Here is a 20,943-nt window from a genome sequence, read left to right on the forward strand (position 1 = left end):
TTTAAACACCTCAAGTGCAAGAATGGAATCTTCTTTATTAACTGATACAGGTATCACATGTGGCCTTGCACTAAGTAGGTGATTGGCCACAGCTTACTGCTCCACTACTGAAGTTTTTGCTCCATGTTTGACTACACAACAGAGTTATCATTTGAAGGAGAATTAGGAAACCCACTAGCAAGCCTATGTCATTCAATGGATGTAATAATAACATCATATTTTTTTCCAGATCTAGGTTGGAATTTGCCCCTGACAAATAAGAAAATGAGGAGTAATGCAAGCGATATGTTGGCTGCAGCATTGGAACAGATGGATGGTATCATAGCAGGTGATCTGCATCTTGTGAAAGACAGAATCACAGCATTTACTCTGCTCACTTCACTTTTTCACTACAACTTTCATATTATCTTTTCACTTGATTTTCATTTTTTAGCCCTATGCCTTTTGCTTCCCTGTAATTTCGTTTTTGTTCCTTTTCTCCATTTTCTGCCAGCATTATTCTCAAACATTATTTTAAAATATCAAAAATTCCAGTTCCATCCTAGGTTTCTAATCAAGGATAAAGAATCTGCATCTCAGGTGGTTCTGGTGTAGGTGGTCTGTGGACCATATTTTGAGGGACACTGCTCTACCCAGTAACCATGAATGTTCTGATCTGTTTTCCTGAATTCAAAATTCACTTTCCGCCAGTGACTCTCATATCTATTTTTTTTTTTTAAGAGAGGAAGTCTTGCTCTGTTGCTCAAGCTGGAGTGCAGTGGCTATTTACAGGCACGATTGCCTGTGAATAACATGCATAGTGCAACCTTGAAATGCTGGGCTCAAGCAATCTTCCCACCTCAAGTACCTGTGATTACAGGCACGTGCCACTGCACCCAGCTTGTTCACATCTATTTACCTTCCCAATTCTTTGCTAAGCTTCCAGTCCCTATCTCTAATTTCCAACCAGATATCTCTCTGGAAAAGTCCTATAGGCACATCAGCATAATCATTTAACACATTGAGCTCATTATCTTTCCTTGGAATTTACTCTAATAGCCTTTATCTGGGTTCATTTCATAACCCTTCATCCACAGTTTTTCTAAGCCAGAAATCATTTGGTCCAATATTGGTGCAGAATGAATTAGTTCTAATATTTGTGTTTTCTGATCTTCCACTTTCTTATCCATGATCTCCACGATACCAGCACACCTCACACCAAAGCCCACCAGGCTCTTTTTCTTTCTATACCCCTTGATTGGCCTCCTCGTTAGGAATTGCACCATGGATATTTACCATCAACTACATGGTTTTAATTTTTGCACCATGTAAATCTGACTTGGAGAGATTTATGTGATTGAATTCTCTTTTTTCTGTTTCTTTTGTTTGTTCCTTACTGTGACCAGACTGGTTTACCACCTTCGGCTTTGGTATTTTTATCTAACATAAATCCCATTGCTCTCTCTGTGATTTTGTTTAACTTAGGTTCTAAGGCCCTGGAATATTCCAATTGGATTTTCTATTGCCAATCTCCCACCTCTCCATTCATGGGAAGTTTGCAAGCTCTGCACCTTGTGGAAGACCTGCGTGGATTGTTAGAGATGATGGAAACAGATGAGAAAGAAGGCTTGAGATGCCAGATCCCAGATTCAACAGCAGAAATACTTATTGAATGGCTTCAGAGTCAAATGGTAGGTGTCTGCCTGTTATAAATTCTGTATTATGAATCTTTTGTTGCTTATTCCAAAATTTAGAACATAGAGTAGCTGATTAGAACAAAAAAAAGTATAGGGCAACAGATGTGCTCTATTTTATTCCTTAAGATATCTTAATTTTCTTTTGACTCTAAGGATAACTTTTTAAAAAGTGCTATTAGTGTACATTTTATAAATACCAACAACAGGGCACCTGATTCTGCCCATAAAGACAGACTGGCTTTTAGATTGTGCTTGAATGACCTCCTGTGGCTTAAATCAAATAGTCCTATAAGGGAAAGAATCTTGCACATAGTAGATGATTTCTCAGTTATATTGGGTTATTCATTATAAAGGACCCAATGGCAATGCTAAGTGGAAAGCATAATGAAAGACATTCAAAAAGCCACAGCGGTTTCTAGCAGTATTTGACCTGAAGTGCCATCTGGTGGTTTATTTCAATCTTTTCAGTTCCAGTTCTCGAATTAAATTGTGGATTTGGGCCTTTAACCCATTTACGCATAGTGTTCCATTATTGGAACGCTAAGCTTGTGGGAGTTATTTATATCCTACTGCTCAAGGCCATTGCCAAGTTCTGATTTTCACAGAAAATTTGCAACCTTCAGCATAAATGGGTTAATAGTGTTACTCACTAAACAACAAGGCCTCTTTCTAGGCATCCTTCTCAAAAATTGATGATGTGGTAGAGCCACCCTTTGTCTGGGTACAGCGGTAAATACCAGGGTTTTAATCTGTGATGAACACATAAAATCAAAAGAGTGTCACAAAAGCAGATTCAGTGGAGGACAGAGGAAAGGAGATATTTTGTGCTTAAAGGATATTCAATTTTCAGTAAGATGCACTAATACACTTATGAGCTAACTGTGTTTATATAAAAACTAATGAGAATTGTATGAAAGAATTGTGATCTACTTTTGGATCTGTGGTAGACATGAAAACTGCTTGCTTTGGGAACCTTGAGAGTACATCCTACAGCTAAAACATTTTCATATGATGTGACACAAATACTAGAGCTCCCAGCCAGTCCTGTGCTGAATACTCTGTGTTCCCACCTGGTTTACCTCTGCATTTCTGAGTGCAAATAGTAGAATCCATCCTTTAGCGGGTGTGCAGCTATGCAAACTTGACCATTGGAGATATTTTACTCATTAAAACACATAATGCCTTACTATTATACTTTATATTTCCTCTGCAAATTTCTCCTCCAGAGATTTAAAGGTCCAGGTTTGCTGATTTCTTTGGAGATTGCTTCATGCTCTGAAATTGGTGTTTCCTGGCATATTCCTTAGTCTGTTTCAATGTCCTATCTCACCCCTTCTTTACTCCATGTTCTTCTGACCATTTAGCATGCAGCAAATAAAACCACAGTGCTTACTGTGGGCTGCAAGGCCTTGTAGGATTTGCTCCCCATGACTTTCTGACCTCATCTCTCATCACACATCTCCTTATTCACTCCACACCAAGCACATTGGCTGTTTCACTGATTCTTAAACGTGCCAGGTACACTGGCCTCTGAGCCTTTGCACTGGCTTTTCCAGGCACTGGCTTTTCACTCTGCCTGGAAAGCTCTTTCCCCAGATATTTGTATGGCTAGCTCCCTCATATTCTTCTGGTATTTACTCAAAAGTCCTGCTCTCAGTGAGGCCTTACATCACCATCCTAACTAAAATTATACCCATTTATTCTTTGTCTTACATCTCCCTGCTTTATTTTGTTCTTAGCATTCACCACTTTCTTATGTACAATGTATTTGTAATGTTTATATCATTTATTTTCTGTCTTTTCAACTGGAATGTAAGCATCATGAATCTGATCTTTGTCCTTAGTTTTAAAAAGTTCCTGTATCCTTAGTGCTTAGAAGAATGCCTGGCTCAGTAATTATATTTGTAATGAATGATGCTCCATGGATGATAAAGTGGAATGCACGTTTCAATGAATGGAAGTTGTTTTAAATGTATTCTTTGGATGGGTAATGTCTTGTTGACCAATGTTTTTAGTTGCTTTCTATCTTATTATTTGACATTTTAACCGTAAGAATCCATAAAATGACAAATATTTTATAGAACTAATGAAGATTCAGTTTTTATCCTAAAAGTAACAATAACAAAATAAACTAGATGTGGATCCAGAGAGATAAGGGACTTTTGTTGCTGTTGCTAAATTTATTTATATCCATCTAACTTATTTATAAGAATTCCTCACCTTGACCCCAACCTTTCAAATTACGTGTGTTTTCTCGCACACAGAGAATGACAGGATGAAAGAAGAAAGACAGCAAAAGGCAAAAAGAGCAGGACTGACTGTTTGGAACCATAAAAGCATAGGAGTGAAACTGAGTTGTCACCACACACCTACCATGTTAGACTTTATTTCAGAACCAAAAAGCAACTTGGGCCAGCATTGGGAATCCAACAAGTAGAAGATTATATGCTTATAATTAGTGATTGGCTGATAATATTAGATTTTTCCAATTTAATATTTCAGAAGTTAGGATGTGTTTTATGATCTTAAAATGGGGATATGTATACATTTTAGCTCAGATCCATCCTCCCTTTCTCTCTCCCTTCTTTCCTTTTTTTTTTTTTTTTTTATTGAGATACTTAGAATAGTCCATTTTAGAGATAGAAAGTACGTTGGTGACTGCCAGGAGCTGAGGGGAGCAGGGAATGGGAAGATAATACTTATTGTACATAGAATTTCAGTTTTGCAAGATGAAAAGAGTTTATTTAGATGGATGATGGTGATGGCTGCAAAATAATGTAAATGTACTTACTACCACTGAACTATACACTTTAGAAGGGTTAAAATGGTAAATTTTACATATATATTTTACCACAATACAAAATTAAAATTGATGGTGTCCTAGAATTTAAAGAACACAGAATCCTAGCAAATTTCTTCTTCATATTTGAGTATGGGGAAACTGCCCAAATAAGAGATTGTGATGTTTAAAAAAAGGAGGCAGTGAATGATAAGGCAGGAGTGCATCTAGGCAATTTCAAATGCAAGCTGTAGTAACAGCAGACCTGAATTTTAATGTTGACCCTAACTCTTCAAAGCTTGTATGACCTTGTGAAAATGTCTGAAGTTCTGTGTCTTGGTTTTCTCATCTGTAAAATGGGGATGATGGTTACTGCCACTTAGGATTGTAAGGATCCTATGAACTAATGTATGCTGAGGGCTTATGAATACGCCTGGAAAAAGGCTAGTCAGAAAGGCAATACTGAAGAGTAGAACGTAGAGAAGAGAATAGAGGGAGAATGTTTAACACAATCCCTTTGCAATGAGGGAAAGAGAATTGGGTCCAGTTACAAGGGGAATGAAGTTACAAACCACCCATACGTAGTTCACTTCTTGTGACAAAAGAGTACAAACGTTTCTCAGACCAAAGAGAAGCTTCTGGAATATTTTAGAAAAACTTAAATTCAAAAAGTTTTGGAAATAATTATATCTCTGTTATTATTGACAGAGATATAATTAATATATATCAGATATATTAATTTATATCAGATATATTAATAACAGATATATAATAATAACAGATATATAATTATGGTTCCATTCATGTTTAATGATGGCCAACTTGAGAGGCCCTGTAGTTTAAGATGGATACTAACCTTTTCATTAGTGCAACTGGGCATTTGCAGTTCCAACTATCATTTTGCCTGGGCCAGGGAGATCCCCTGGTTTCTTGTAGGATGCAGGTTATTTCTTTACTACTGATTGCTACTGCCTGTTTGTTTCATATGATCAGACACTGAATGTCATCAAATACCAACACTAGTAGCCTGTTACCATGAAGGGATATTAAATCTGTAAGAATGAATTTATTAGTATAGGTATAGGCTTCTGGAAATGAACAAATTTCTTCTAAAATTCAGAAGTGTATCTCCTGTGATTGAAAAAAACTGTAGACTATGATATATTTGTTTAGTTACTAAGGCTGAATTTTCTGTTTTGATTGTGAGATATTATAATGTGTGAACACAGATATTAATAATGGAGAATTACTTGCTTTATGAGGCTCCAGATTTAAGAAGGCAAATAGAAAAATATGTCTAATTGTCTGAGTCAAGCAAATAGTTATTTACTTTAGGTCTAACTTGATGAGTTGCCCTAGAACATTCTTATAATGTTTTTTTAACTGAGGATCATGACCTTGATCCATGTCAGCAGAGGATCATGTAGTGAAATCCCAAAGATGTCTGACTATTTGGCNTAATATTAGATTTTCCAATTTAATATTTCAGAAGTTAGGATGTGTTTTATGATCTTAAAATGGGGATATGTATACATTTTAGCTCAGATCCATCCTCCCTTTCTCTCTCCCTTCTTTCCTTTTATTAATAAGGTACTTAGAATAGTCAAATTTTAGAGACAGAAAGTAGATTGGTGACTGCCAGGAGCTGAGGGGAGCAGGGAATGGGAAGATAATACTTATTGTACATAGAATTTCAGTTTTGCAAGATGAAAAGAGTTTATTTAGATGGATGATGGTGATGGCTGCAAAATAATGTAAATGTACTTACTACCACTGAACTATACACTTTAGAAGGGTTAAAATGGTAAATTTTACATATATATTTTACCACAATACAAAATTAAAATTGATGGTGTCCTAGAATTTAAAGAACACAGAATCCTAGCAAATTTCTTCTTCATATTTGAGTATGGGGAAACTGCCCAAATAAGAGATTGTGATGTTTAAAAAAAGGAGGCAGTGAATGATAAGGCAGGAGTGCATCTAGGCAATTTCAAATGCAAGCTGTAGTAACAGCAGACCTGAATTTTAATGTTGACCCTAACTCTTCAAAGCTTGTATGACCTTGTGAAAATGTCTGAAGTTCTGTGTCTTGGTTTTCTCATCTGTAAAATGGGGATGATGGTTACTGCCACTTAGGATTGTAAGGATCCTATGAACTAATGTATGCTGAGGGCTTATGAATACGCCTGGAAAAGGCTAGTCAGAAAGGCAATACTGAAGAGTAGAACGTAGAGAAGAGAATAGAGGGAGAATGTTTAACACAATCCCTTTGCAATGAGGGAAAGAGAATTGGGTCCAGTTACAAGGGGAATGAAGTTACAAACCACCCATACGTAGTTCACTTCTTGTGACAAAAGAGTACAAACGTTTCTCAGACCAAAGAGAAGCTTCTGGAATATTTTAGAAAACTTAAATTCAAAAGTTTTGGAAATAATTATATCTCTGTTATTATTGACAGAGATATAATTAATATATATCAGATATATTAATTTATATCAGATATATTAATAACAGATATATAATAATAACAGATATATAATTATGGTTCCATTCATGTTTAATGATGGCCAACTTGAGAGGCCCTGTAGTTTAAGATGGATACTAACCTTTTCATTAGTGCAACTGGGCATTTGCAGTTCCAACTATCATTTTGCCTGGGCCAGGGAGATCCCCTGGTTTCTTGTAGGATGCAGGTTATTTCTTTACTACTGATTGCTACTGCCTGTTTGTTTCATATGATCAGACACTGAATGTCATCAAATACCAACACTAGTAGCCTGTTACCATGAAGGGATATTAAATCTGTAAGAATGAATTTATTAGTATAGGTATAGGCTTCTGGAAATGAACAAATTTCTTCTAAAATTCAGAAGTGTATCTCCTGTGATTGAAAAAAACTGTAGACTATGATATATTTGTTTAGTTACTAAGGCTGAATTTTCTGTTTTGATTGTGAGATATTATAATGTGTGAACACAGATATTAATAATGGAGAATTACTTGCTTTATGAGGCTCCAGATTTAAGAAGGCAAATAGAAAAATATGTCTAATTGTCTGAGTCAAGCAAATAGTTATTTACTTTAGGTCTAACTTGATGAGTTGCCCTAGAACATTCTTATAATGTTTTTTTAACTGAGGATCATGACCTTGATCCATGTCAGCAGAGGATCATGTAGTGAAATCCCAAAGATGTCTGACTATTTGGCAGTTTTAATTATGAGGCCATCTCAAAGTCAGCAGAAATTACAAAAATACAATTTTCAACAAAGTGAGTGAAATACTAATGGTGAATATTAATGGTAATAACTATAAAGCAGGCATCATCACCCATGAGATAGAGTATAAACAGGGGAAATGAGGTGTTCTGGACTGGCTTCAGACCTGTTAAATCATCATAATACACTTCTCTCTTATTTTTACATTAAAAGTTAGATAATATTAATCCCAAATGTGTGTTTTTAAAAGTTGCTATAAAAATAAAAATATTCATAACTTAAAGAGTTCAGCCATGGGACGTGCTCTCTGCAGGGATTCTGGCTGTTCTCCCTGAGTCCCTGACTCCCAGCCCCACAAAGCAGTCGCCGTCCTACCACCTCCGATCCCTGCTGCTTTCTGACTGGCTTTGCTTTTCATCTGTGCCTCTAGGAAATGTTTTCTCAGCCTTTGGCAAACAAGGTACATCTTAAGATTATATCCCGTAGGTGATCACAATTATCTGAGTCATGCGGTGCCTCACTGAGACATCCTAGCTAAAATTAAGCTTCAAGTAAACTCCCATGACAGTGTTCACAGACACAGAAAAACAAATTGACCAAATCAGCAGAATTCTTAGTTTACAGAGGTAAAAGATGTACTTTTCATGGAATCCTAGGCCACTGGTATTTGTTAGGATTGAATGGAAAGAGGTTTCCCTGTTCCTTTAGGAAAGTGAGTTAAGAAAGAAAAAGTGACAAGAACAATAGGGACTTTTTCTTGGTCTCATGTTATCCTTCCCAAAATAGAAGACAGATTCCTTCTCTAGATCTCTGTATCCTATCACATGTTGCTGGCTTTCAACAAATGTTGAATAAACGAGTGAATGAAGATATTGAATGAATGAAGTTGCTGCTGTACTAGGATGGGAGCCGGCGCTTTGCCTCTAGGGACACTGGGACCTTCTTTTTTCTCTGTCCTTCCCAAATTCAGGGGACTTAGGTGTATACCTATGACTAGAGTAATATATTGTCTAAACGTGTGCCCCCCGCTTGCCCACTGTGAAGCTCATGCCCTTATTCCATCACACCTAGTGAGAGGACAGGGGAGTGGAGTACTGCCACTGCCTGGTTGCTTGGTTTCCAGCATCATTGGTATCATGTTCTCTGACTCTTTGGACAGTAGTGGTGTAAGATGCCTTATTACAGTATTGAACTCAAATGCAATATGACTGTGCTCTTCATGGCTGAAGGATTCAAGTCTTATCTCAATCTCTCCTCCTAGTTCAGAGTCTAGTGGAGAGCAGGCATGCAGTAAATGTTTACATGCGTGGCAGAGGTATAATTCTGCGTACAAAATGCTGTCATAGTAATTATTTATTTTGGTAACTAGAGATAATGTTTACTTAAAGGAGATTTCATGGGCTGAGCCTTACTTTTCCTTTCTTGATACTGAATGTTTAAAAACAGGATTATGAAATCAAGACTGTGTGATACTTTTAATAACTAGTTTTAAAAATAAGTATAATAATGACTGGCTGGAATATGGTATGTGTGTGTATTTGTGTATATGTGTATTACTAATCCAGCTATGTTTTAATATTTGTTGTCCTCAAAAAGGGGGCTGTTTTCTTTTCCCCATTTTAATTTAGGTACTCACCATTCTGATTTGGGAAATTTTTACTTTCAAAATTACCTTCTGTTTTATAAAATAAATAAGCATAATTGTGGCAAATCACTGCTTGTATGTTGATTTTGGATGTAGACAGGACAGCAGAGCTCAGGAAAGAACAAAGTGAAACAAAGGGGAAACAGGGAAGACAACTGTAGACCAGTGCAAACCAGTAGAACCCAGAAACTCAAAGGAAAACACAGCGTGGTGTTACAAGTAAAGACAGTGGGTGAGACTCCTACCTTCCGTGAATTAATAACTCTTGAAATGGAGTGACGAGTACATGGAGTTTCATTGTGCTCATTTCTCTACTTTAAATCTATTTGAAATTTTCTGTAATAAAAAACGTTTTTTAAACAGACACAAAGGAAAGATGTTAACATTTATTACATCTTTATGCTTGATTGTAATACTTGATAATTAAAAGGAAGTTGTTATTAAAAAGAAGGCTTTCCACTTAGATGGTGAAGGAAAAAGTAGATGGTGTTCTGATGTTATGTGTAGCACCTGCCATGTAGAGTCAGGGAATTCGTTTTCCAGGTGAGGTTCCTGGCTAGCTCTAAGATTCTGTAATTATATGAGGGATAAAGCTTTTCAGATGTGCTTTTCCCCATCATGCCAGGAAAACCTGGCAGAAGCCATAAGTTCCTTAATTAAATCAAAGTACCAGTGTTACAGTTGAGTTAGATCTCCCTCCCTGACTCTCCACACACACTATTGGTTGGATACTGTACTGTTGAAATCCCCACGTTGATTCCAGTTTTGACTTAGCTGAATTGGATGTGGTCAATAAAAGGCTGTACCATGAGCTAAAGTAAGAAAGGTAAAGTGGATTTAAGGCCTGCTCTTCCGTGCTTTGAAAGTCAGATGACGTCAACAGGAGTTTATACTTAATACATTTTAAATTAGGTGCTCAGGATTAATAAGCACCATGGAAGAATCAAAAGAAAGGGGGGAAGACACTTTGCACTGAGAAACTTAGGCTGAGTGACCAACTCACATAAAATTAGTGATCATTCCACCTGGAGGCAGATAGGAGAAACACTAAAGAGCACAGTTTAAGACAAGACCCCGAGGTCCAGCCAGTAGATGGGGAAATGAGAATGGCGCAATGTAATGACGAGGAGAGAAATGGGTTATGAAAGATGGATTTACCTGAGAGGGAGGAGTGGGATGTGAGTAAGTGTTGGGTACAAAACCTTGGGATAGTTTGTTGTAAAGAAAATGAGAAGCCATTAAAAGGAAGAAATGGAAAATGGTAAATAGAAGTGGGATTACAGGTCCCAGTGGAAACAGGAAATAAGTCAAACAGAAGTGGAATGATGAGCTTTCAGGAAGGAGTTAAGGATCAGTTCTCCAAAGCTGCAGGTGAAGACAGAAAAGGAAAGAAATAAGAGGTAGGATATATATTATACTATTACACCAGGGGAGAGGAAGAAAATGTCTGGGGAACTCACACAAGAGGCCCTTAACTATTGTACATTACAAAAGACTCTGAGATCATCCTAAAACATAGTGGGAAGAGAGAAGTAAGGCTTGGGAGAAAGGAGCCAGTCTAGATAGAGGTCAACCATGAGGCATAAAACTAGATTATAGAGGACACATAAATAAGAACTCACTGGAGAAGCAAGAAGGCCAGATCAAAACCAAACCTGCCGTCATCTTTATTCAACCCGGTTTATTGAACACCTGTCGGCTTCTTCCATTCAACAGACATTTAGTTATCACCCACGTATGTCACATGCCAAGGCAAATCTACTTGCAAAGAATGCAGAGTCTATAGAAGAGGAGACATGTAGGCAGTCAAGTCAACCTTAGTGCATTCAGAAAACGCCTGCTGTAATGAAGGTTCATCTAATACTGTTGCTGGCACATAGTAAACAGTGAATTCAAGGAAGACTTCACAGACCAGCCCTAATAGAGTGGACTAAGGAATGGGGGAAAGAAGAAGAAAGGGTGGAAAAGCGGATCCGTGCAGAAGGAGTAAAAGTAGTGGTGTTGAGAGAGCATTGCCGTATGTGGGGAGATTTTGAGTGACCTGGTAGGTAGAAGAATATGGGAGTTGGAGGAAGAATAGAGACAATAGGGTATTTACCTAATGGATCTTACTGCCAATATTCTTAATACAAAGGAAACAAAATTGGCAGAAATATAAACACATGTGGACAGAACAGTCTTTACCTACTTAACACAAGGATGTAACATTGATCGCTCTTAAATTCTGCTTTATGTTCCTATAGTGAGTTTTAATATACTAAACTACCCTTGAGCATTGAGTGCTTGTAAGTATCAATACCATATTGAGAAACATAAATATGCTCATTTTGAGTCAATTTTCGGTATTTGTTTCTATTTGGGGCTAATTTTGGAGAACTGGTTTTGGAACACCTCACTTCCATATCATACAAAGTAGCTTGGGAGGAAACCGTGCTCTCTTCTTGCTATAATTTCCTCCAACCAGAAGAAAGATAGTTTTTGTTTCGTTTTTCTTAAGACAGGGTCTCGCTTTGTTGCCCAGTCTGGAGTGCAGTGGTGCAAACACGGCACACTGTAGCCTCCACCTCCCGGGCTCAAGTGATCCTCCTTCCTTAGTCTCCAGAGTAACTAGGACCACAGGTGCACACACCATGCTTGGCGGTTTTTTGTTTTTTTTTTTTTTAGACAGAGTCTCACTCCATCGCCCAGGCTGGAGTGCAGTGGCGCGATCTCGGCTCACTGCACATGCTTGGCTGTTTTATTTATTTATTTGTTTATTTGTTTATTTTAGAGATGGGGTCTCACCATGTTGCCTATGCTGGTCTCAAACTTCTGGTCAAAGCAATCCTCAGCCTCCCAAAGTGCTGGAATTACAGGCATGCACCACCACACGTGGCCAGTTTTGCTTTTTGTCCTCACTAAACAGCAGTTTTTTTTTTTTTTTTTTCCTACTTAGTTAAATGTATCTGTTTCTAAAATATTATTACTTGTATGGGATTTTAAAAACAGATGTCTGTTTTTTCTGGTTCTAAATTTGAAGGTATTATTTTCTTTTTCAATTGAACCCTGGGTGGCCCCATCTAACACTTTCGAATTTCAACTGGCTTTTATTTCTATTGTATTTGAATGAAGAATCAGGAAATTCTATTGGGATTACATATCTTATGGTTATGCTGAGATTATGAGAGACACTGCCTACACTACTGCATACATTTCAAAATGATGTTTTTAGGTTTTCTGTTCTTGTGAGCCTCTTCATGTGTCTTTCATGACTTGCATGTGAGACAGCTGAGGAAGAAACAATCTATATGTCATTTCTCAGTCTATACTTCCTTTGGCATTTATACCATGCATAAATATGCTCAAATATGATTTTCTTTTTGAAAGCGTGTGGGGCATGAGGGAGGGGAAGAAATAGTAAGTAAGCATCAATATACGCAGAGCACTGAGCCAGATGCTGGGGAGGTTACAAAACAATTTATAGGCTCTGCCCTGGAATAGAAGGTAACATTATACGAACAAGCAAACTCATAAGAAGTTAATAAGGTCAGAAGAGAAATTGTTAAAATGCAGATAAGTGAGGCTAGTCGGCACTACCAGGGGAAGTCACTGTGGCCTGAGTGTTTACACTTTTGGAGGAAGAGAGACAGACCTCAACAGCTAGGGGTGCCCCCTACACACTCACAAAGCTTTGCCTGCCCTTGGGTGTGTGTCTGCTCTCAGTGGAGATGCCAGTATCCACTGTGCCTTGTGGGTCATTATTTTTTGCTTGTTAAGAAATGTTTAGTTTGGCAAAAACATGCTTATACACTTAACATGCCTGTCTTACCTCTTTTGTGGTAAATGAACCAAATTGCATTCTCGTATTTTCTGTTTGACAGTGACAGCTGTGCCAGATTCAATTCAGGCCCCTTGGACTAAGAACACTTGTGATTATCATGTATCTACAATATATCATTCTTAGAGAAGATCAGCCTTACCCATATTATTTCCTTTTTCAGACAAATGGACACCTACCTGGGAATGGAGATGTGTAGCAAGAAAGGTTGGCACGTTTAGAAAATGATAAAGAATCCCTCATTCTTCAGGCAAGTGATTTTTAAATACTGTTCTTTCCTTGCAGCATACTTACAAAGACTGTTTTAAATTGGTGGCAAATTCAGATTGCTTGCAACCTGACTGCTAATAGAAACCAGTTCTATTAGCAACCAGACTGCTAATAGAAATAAGCATGGTAAGCCATCTGTATATAATAGGGAGTAGTGGACTGGGGCAAAATGATGGTTTGTACACCCAGTTTAGAAGGAGCTGCCATTAATCAACCTCAGCTCTTCCAGGGCTAGTCTGAATACAGGTGCAATGTCATCTGATTTCATCTGTCATCTGATCTGATCGATTTTTTTTTGGAGGCAGGGTCTTCTTACATTGCCCAGGTTAGTCTTGAACTCCTAGGCTCAAGTAATCTTCCTACCTCAGTCTCCTAAGTAGCTGGGATTACAGGTGTGCAGCACTACACTTGGCTAGATCTGACTTTAAAATATATTTTAATATATATCAGAAATTTGGATATATGAATATAGCATAAAATCTGCATATATGTAAGTTTATATTTCTGAATCTGAAATCTGAATAAATATATTTAATTTTTCAATTTTAAAAATGATAACCTGTGTGCAGCCTGGGTGACAGAGCGAGACTCCATCTCAAGAAAAAAAAAAATGATACCCTGTGTGAGACAAAACACAACAGTGACTAGAATCCTCCTTGTGGGCTAAATTTGAATTTGCTTCTTCATAATGTTTTAAGTGCTTGACAAACATTTTTCTTTGGTATATTGAGCAAAATGAACTGAAGTATGTTTTTCTTTGGTATACGGAGCAAAATGAATTGAAGTCTATTTACTGGGTGATGATTATTGAAGAAAATCTCAGAGATCGGCTCTAAGCACTAGAGTTGAAGGACTAGCCCAACAGCTCCTCATGGACCTTTGACTATATTGAACACATCCATGAACTGTGTCGTCTTCAAAGAGCTCACGGAACTTGAATTCCCTGGGTTCTTTTCCTTATTCTTCTTGCAGTATCGAATTTGAATAGCTCTTGATAATTTCTATTTGAAACATTAACTTCATTTCCTCTCTTCTAATCCTATCTCCACCCTGCCCGCAAAAAAAGATGTGCACACTCTCTCTCATAAATGGTTGAAGTGGCTTTAACCAAAAAATAGTGTACATTACTCATCTACACAAATTTTCTCTGAAATTGTACAGGGCTCCTTAAATCAAAAACCAACATATAAATAGGAATGCGAGGGACCACTGTCTTCTTGGTACTTCTCAGATTTTTTTTCTTTACAATCGTATGAGTAGTAGGATCATTCCTTTTTTTGTTCCATTTAGAGAAATAACGTATGCAGTTGGACCCAAATTCTTTTTCACTCATCGCAGTATTTTATTCTAAATACAGCTAAGTGTGTTAACAGACCAGGTGGAGGATGAGGGAGAGAAGATTAGAGATTTGGAGTTTTGTCTTGAAGAGTTGAAGAGCACAGAGAGAAGCTGAATGCCACAAAAGAAATGCTGCAGCGGGTATGTGCAGAGGCCAAAACCAAAATAGCATTTCCCTGCTGAACTATTTGAGATGCTGCATTTCTATGTTGTGTTTGCTCTGATGCAGCAGTAAGTTTCTTGATTCACTTAGACCAGCACATTAAAAAAAAAAAATTGAGAGTAGCAGAGTCTCAAAACACATGCACACAATATAAAGTGTTTATGTCATTAGAATCTGCAACAAAATGTCAATAGGATTGTGGCTTATTTTAATTTTCTTTCTTTGCATTCAGTTGGTTTCCTAACTGTCGCCTATAAGTGTATGTTTTATGATTAAGAAAAAATAATAATAGTAAAAAATCTAAGAATCCAATTTAAAAGTGGGTGAAGATTTGAATAGACGTTTCTCAAAAGAAGACATACAAATGGCAAATAGATATATGAAAAGGTGTTCAACATCATTGATCATCAGAGAAATGCAAATCAAAACTACAATGAGATACTATCTCACCCCAGCTAAAAGGGCTTTTATCCAAAAGACAGGCAGTAACAAATGCTGGCAAGGATGTGGAGAAAAGGGAACCCTTGTACACTGTTGGTGGGAATGTAAATTCGTACAACTACTTTGGAGAACACAGTTTGGAGATTCCTCAAAAAACTAAAAATAGAGCTGCCATATAATCCAGCAATGCCACCGCTGGATATATACCCAAAGGAAAGGAAATCAGTATATCAAATAAGTATCTGTGTTCTTGTGTTCGCTGCAGCTCTGTTCACAGCCACCAAGATTTGGAAGCAACCTAAATGTCCATCAACAAATGACTGGATAAAGAAAATGTAGTACTTATACACAATGGAGTGTGATTCAGCTGTAAGAAAGAATGAGATTCAGTCATTTGCAACAACATGAATGGAACTAGAGGTTGTTATGTGTAAAATAAGCCAAGCACAGAAAAACAAACACCTCATGTTTTCATTTGTGGGATCTAAAAATAAAACAATTGAACTCATGGAAATAGAGTAGAAGGATGGTTACCAGAGGCTGGGTATGGTAGTGGGGGATAAAGGAAGAGGTGGAGGATGGCGAAGGGGTACAAAATGATAGTTTGAATAAGGCCTAGTATTTAGTAGTACGTCAGGGTGACTATAGTCAATAATAATCTAATTGTACATTTGAAAATAAGAGTATAACTGGATTGTTTGTAACACAAAGGATAAATGCTTAAGAAGGGGACCCCATTTTCCATGATGTGATTATTACACATTGTATACCTGTATCAAAACATCTCATGTACCCCATAAATATATATACCTACTATGTACCCACAAAATTAAAAATTAGAAAAAGAAAAAAGAAAAAAGATAAGCACCATCTATAACACATAGGACAGGCTCCGTAAAGTTGTGGATGGAGTATGCACTGGAGCAAAACCTCATAGGTTTCCACTCCTGCTGTGCCTCTTCCCCCCTCCCCATGACATTAGGCAAGTTCCTAACCTCTCTGTTACTAAGTTTCCTCATCTTTTGATTAAGGATAATAAGAATTTCTACCTGATAAGATTTTTGTGAGGACTGAAACAGTATATGTCATAACAGTTGCCTGGCATATAACAAAGTTAGTATCATCACCATCATCATCAATATTATCATCAGACTTAAGTATATATATGGTTTATGTATGTGTATCTACGTAACATGTCTCCCTCAGAAAACTGACGTGTGTTTATTTCTGCTCAAAGGAGGGTAACGAAAGTGAATGATTTTTTATTTTATTTTATCTTATTTTTGAGATGGAGTCTCGTTGCCCAGGCTGGAGTGCAGTGGTGTGATTTCGGCTCACTGTAATCTCTGCCTCCTGGGTTCCAGCAATTCTCCTGCCTCAGCCTCTCGAGTAGCTGGGACTAGCTAATTTTTGTATTTTTAGTAGAAATTAGGTTCCACCATACTGTCCAGGCTCGTCTCGAACTCCTGACCACAAATGATCCGCCCCCCTCAGCCTCCCAAAGTGCTGGGATTACAGGCGTGAGCCACCGTGCCCAGCCTAAAGTGAATAATTTTTTAAAAGTGTGTATATTCAGTAATTATACTTTACTACATCCTCTACTTAATAGGTGCTGCTTTGCAATCATAAATGAGGTAAATTCACATGTGGCTGTTTATAATAAAAGAATTATTGAATGTATCTTTTAAATTCTAATAGGAGCTTCTAAGTAGGACATTCTTAGAAACTCAGAAGTTGGATCTGATGGCTGAAATATCTATCTTGAAGTTGAAACTGACGGCTGTAGAGAAGGACAGACTGGATTATGAAGATAAGTTCAGAGACACAGAGGTGAGTGATACAGTCTCCTCTCTCTCTCTCTCTCTGTCAATCTGTCTCTGTCTCTCATACACATGCATTCCTAGGGCAAAGTTGAAATTCTCTGGAGGTGTGCAAGGAAGGCAGTTAATTACTATGTGCCCTCATCCTGCTTCATTTTAAGGATAATCTTTGATTACATTGACTTTTTATCACAAAATACTAATGACAATTTTTAGTTTTAGACTTTTGATATGAAATATTAATCCTTTCATTAACCTTTAGAAATACTTTTGACTTTAGGATATTTGGAGCATCTGTCCGTTCACACTAGTTTTCTTAATTTTGTAAATAATGGGCTTAAATGCATGGTTGTACTAGTAGTTATTATTTAGGCACACTGATTATTTACTATATAATTGGATTTTAAAAATCTGTATAGAAAACATACTTACATTATATAATCACAAAACCACAGAGCCTTTTTGAGGGATCGTATTGAGGAATATCACTAAGGACTCATATTATGCAAGGATGATTGGTTAACCGGGAAAAGGTGATTTTTTTCTTTGAACTTGAATTCTGACCTGTTAGATGACGAATCACAAATATGTTATTGAATAATGTCAAACAGCTCTTAAACTAATTCATAAGAAGAAAATATATATAATCTAATTGAAATAGTGTATGATTATTAAGTGACTCCTAAGGAGTAATTGTATAATTATGATAGATAATATTTTGCCCATTTTATAAGAGACCACAATTTAAAAGCCTATAGGTTTATTGGGAAGTGTATTTCATTATAGCATCCCTTCTCTTAGCCTTTGTGAACTTGAATGATTATACTTAGGAGTTTAAAATAATCCCTATTCACAAAGTTTTATTTCCTTATAGCATTGTTCTACTTGTAATTTTTGGCATTCTTGGACAATTTTGTCCTGTAGTCTATGAATTTGTGACCCAGGAATATATGCATGTCTTTGTAAATAGAGAGAAGCTGGCCAGGCACAGTGGCTCACAGCTGTAATCCCAACACTTTGGGAGTCCAAGGAGGGTGGATCACTTGAGGTCAGGAGTTAAAGACCAGCTTGGTCAACATGGTGAAACCCTTGTCTCTACCAAAAATACAAAAACTAGCTGGGTGTGGTGGCGGGCGCCTGTAATCCCAGTTACTGTGGAGGCTGAGGCAGGAGAATGTCTTGAACCCGGGAGGCTGAGGTTGCAGTGAGCTGAGATGGCGGCACTGCACTCCAGCCTGGGTGACAAAGCAAGACTCCATCATAAAAAAAAAAAAAAAAAAAAAGAGAGAGAGAGGAGAGAGAAGCAGAAATATAGTAACCATTGTAGGTATCTTTGTGGCTTGTAGTAAAAAATAAGTCATCTCGTAGGGTATTTAAGTGTCTCTTTTGGAGGAGTTAATATTGCTTAACACTCTAATTTTGTTTCCTGCTCTCTGGGCTCTGGACAAAAATACACCACTATTTATCAGAATACTTGGACAAGTTTTATGAGCAAATTGTTTCTTTAAAAAGTGACACTAAATAAAATAAAAAGTGGCAGTAGAAAAGGTGCAAAATTGTGTTGTGTTATGTAAACATTAAGATTGGTTTCTCTTTCATTTTCTAATTATAAAATTAGGTGAACAGCAGGGCCTTCATCCACTTTCCAATTGAGAATTGTCATCAAACTTACAGTAAACTCAATCCCTGATAAGCTTCTAATAAAAATTCAACACTATTGCTAAAACGTATTAGAGAATAGTTGATAAACTTTGTGATGTTATATATGACAATCATTAAAATAGTCCACAAAATTAAAACTGATTTGACTATTCTCATGTTCCTGTTATCATCCACTTAATAAAAATAAAATATTTCCCTGGCTATTTCATAATCTTAAGGATTCATGGGCTTAAAGGATTTAATTTTCATTTCTTTCTCCCATATTGGGTTGATGAGAAATCCATATTTTTGTGGACAAAGGGAGAAATTACAAATGAAAAAAAATACCCATGTATCACTGAGAAGGTTCAAAAGGTAAATGGCTTTACTAAAGAATGTGATATATTTAAAATATAAAATAGCATTCTATGAAATAGAATGGAAATAGCACTCTGTGAAATAGCATTCATAGAGTCATTTTTAAGATAGAAATATCTGACAAATAATAGATATTAAGCTACATTTCTTAATCAAAATTATAGTCACCTTTTATTTTCATAAGCCCATCACTTTGGGCAGAGGCATTGGGGATTTAAATGAATGATTTTGTTTCTTTGTTTGTTTGTTTTTGACAGAGTCTTGCTCTTTTGTCAGGCTGGAGTGCAGTGGCGCAATCTCAGCTCACTGCAACCTCTGCCTCCCGGGTTCAAGCGATTCTCCTGCCTCAGCCTCCTGAGTAACTGGGACTATGGGCGTGCGCCACCACACCTGGCCAATTTTTTGTATTTTAGTAGAGACGGGTTTCACCATGTTGGCCAGGATGGTCTTGATCTCCTGACCTTGTGATTCACCCATCTTGGCCTCCCAAAGTGCTAGGATTACAGGCGTGAGCCACCACTCCCAGCCAATGCTTTGTTTATTAAGGAGGTAGATTTATTTCTATTTGTCTCATCTGATTCATTCAACTTTAACTCTAGGAGCTGGTGACTTCTTAAGATGTCCAAGCTGCTATTTTGCAGGTATAGGTAACTGTGTTACCACTTTCCTAATGCACTTTCTTGTTTCTTCTTGGACAGGAGCTGATTCAGAAGATCAATGATTTGAGGTTAAATGTCAGTGAAATGGACAGTGAGAGACTTCAGTATGAAAAAAAGCATGAATCAACCAAAGTAAGTTTTTCTCACGGGTTAACATTTTCAAACAAATGGCTCCACTGTTCATCTATGACCAATAATATAAATAACATGTTTTCTACTTAGTATATGATAAAGAAGGTATTTTAAAAGTAAATGAAGTTCCCCCCAAGCTGAAACCTTCTTGAATTTAAACACCACTGATCCGAATTTAAAAACAAGGCTTAATTCTTCCGACAGAACATAACCTCCCCTTTCTCTGAGTTGTATCTAACCTCCTTTATAAACTGGTACTATTTTCTCAGTTACTTAGCTTGTCTTTTTCTATCTGTAGTTTTCTTTCACTCCTCTGTCTCTCTACCAGTCTTTAATGGCCAAACTTTCTAGCATGAAAATCAAGGTGGGTCAGATGCAGTATGAAAAGCAGCGGATGGAACAAAAATGGGAGTCACTGAAGGTGTAGTAGACGTTGGGTGATGGGGTCCATGGCCTGTTGCTTTCTGGCGTGTGTTGTTTTGCTGTGATGATGTTTTAGTGGCATGTGCATTCATTCTGTGTGTGTGTCACCTGTTGATTAAAATTACCTCTAGCTGATTGAAGGAACAATGGGATCCTTGATGTTGTTTTCAGAAATACATGAAATAATTGTTGAAATATAATAAACAGGTAAAATGAAAGAATTTATAAATTAAACTCTCTTAGACTGAGACCCAAGCCTAGTAAAATAATTGTAAACATTCACCTGTGAAAGAATTCTGTTTCGTATCCACAGTAGAGGTCACTTTCCTCTTTAGTGACTTTCTTGATGGTAAATGTACAGCAGTTGACATTATCATGGCTGAGAATAGAAATGACTGCTGAGAAGCAGCACAGTGAGAACAGGTTCACACTTCCTGCCAGTGCTACTGAAAATTTTTTGTACTTGTCCACTGTGCTCCTACCAGAAGTCAAAACTATAGGGCCAACTGCCTCACCTCACTGGAGAACTACGTCTTCTCATA

The 20,943-nt window shown here is 37.2% G+C and overlaps 1 pseudogene; it reads left to right on the forward strand.

Moving 5' to 3' along the window:
* Positions 1-242: 242 nt before the first annotated feature.
* On the forward strand, positions 243-20,405 carry LOC108513988 (liprin-beta-1-like; annotated as a pseudogene).
* Positions 20,406-20,943: the final 538 nt, after the last annotated feature.

The sequence above is a fragment of the Rhinopithecus bieti genome, unplaced genomic scaffold (assembly GCF_001698545.2).
Source record: "Rhinopithecus bieti isolate Rb0 unplaced genomic scaffold, ASM169854v2 scaffold_33437, whole genome shotgun sequence".
Taxonomy (NCBI): domain Eukaryota; kingdom Metazoa; phylum Chordata; class Mammalia; order Primates; family Cercopithecidae; genus Rhinopithecus; species Rhinopithecus bieti.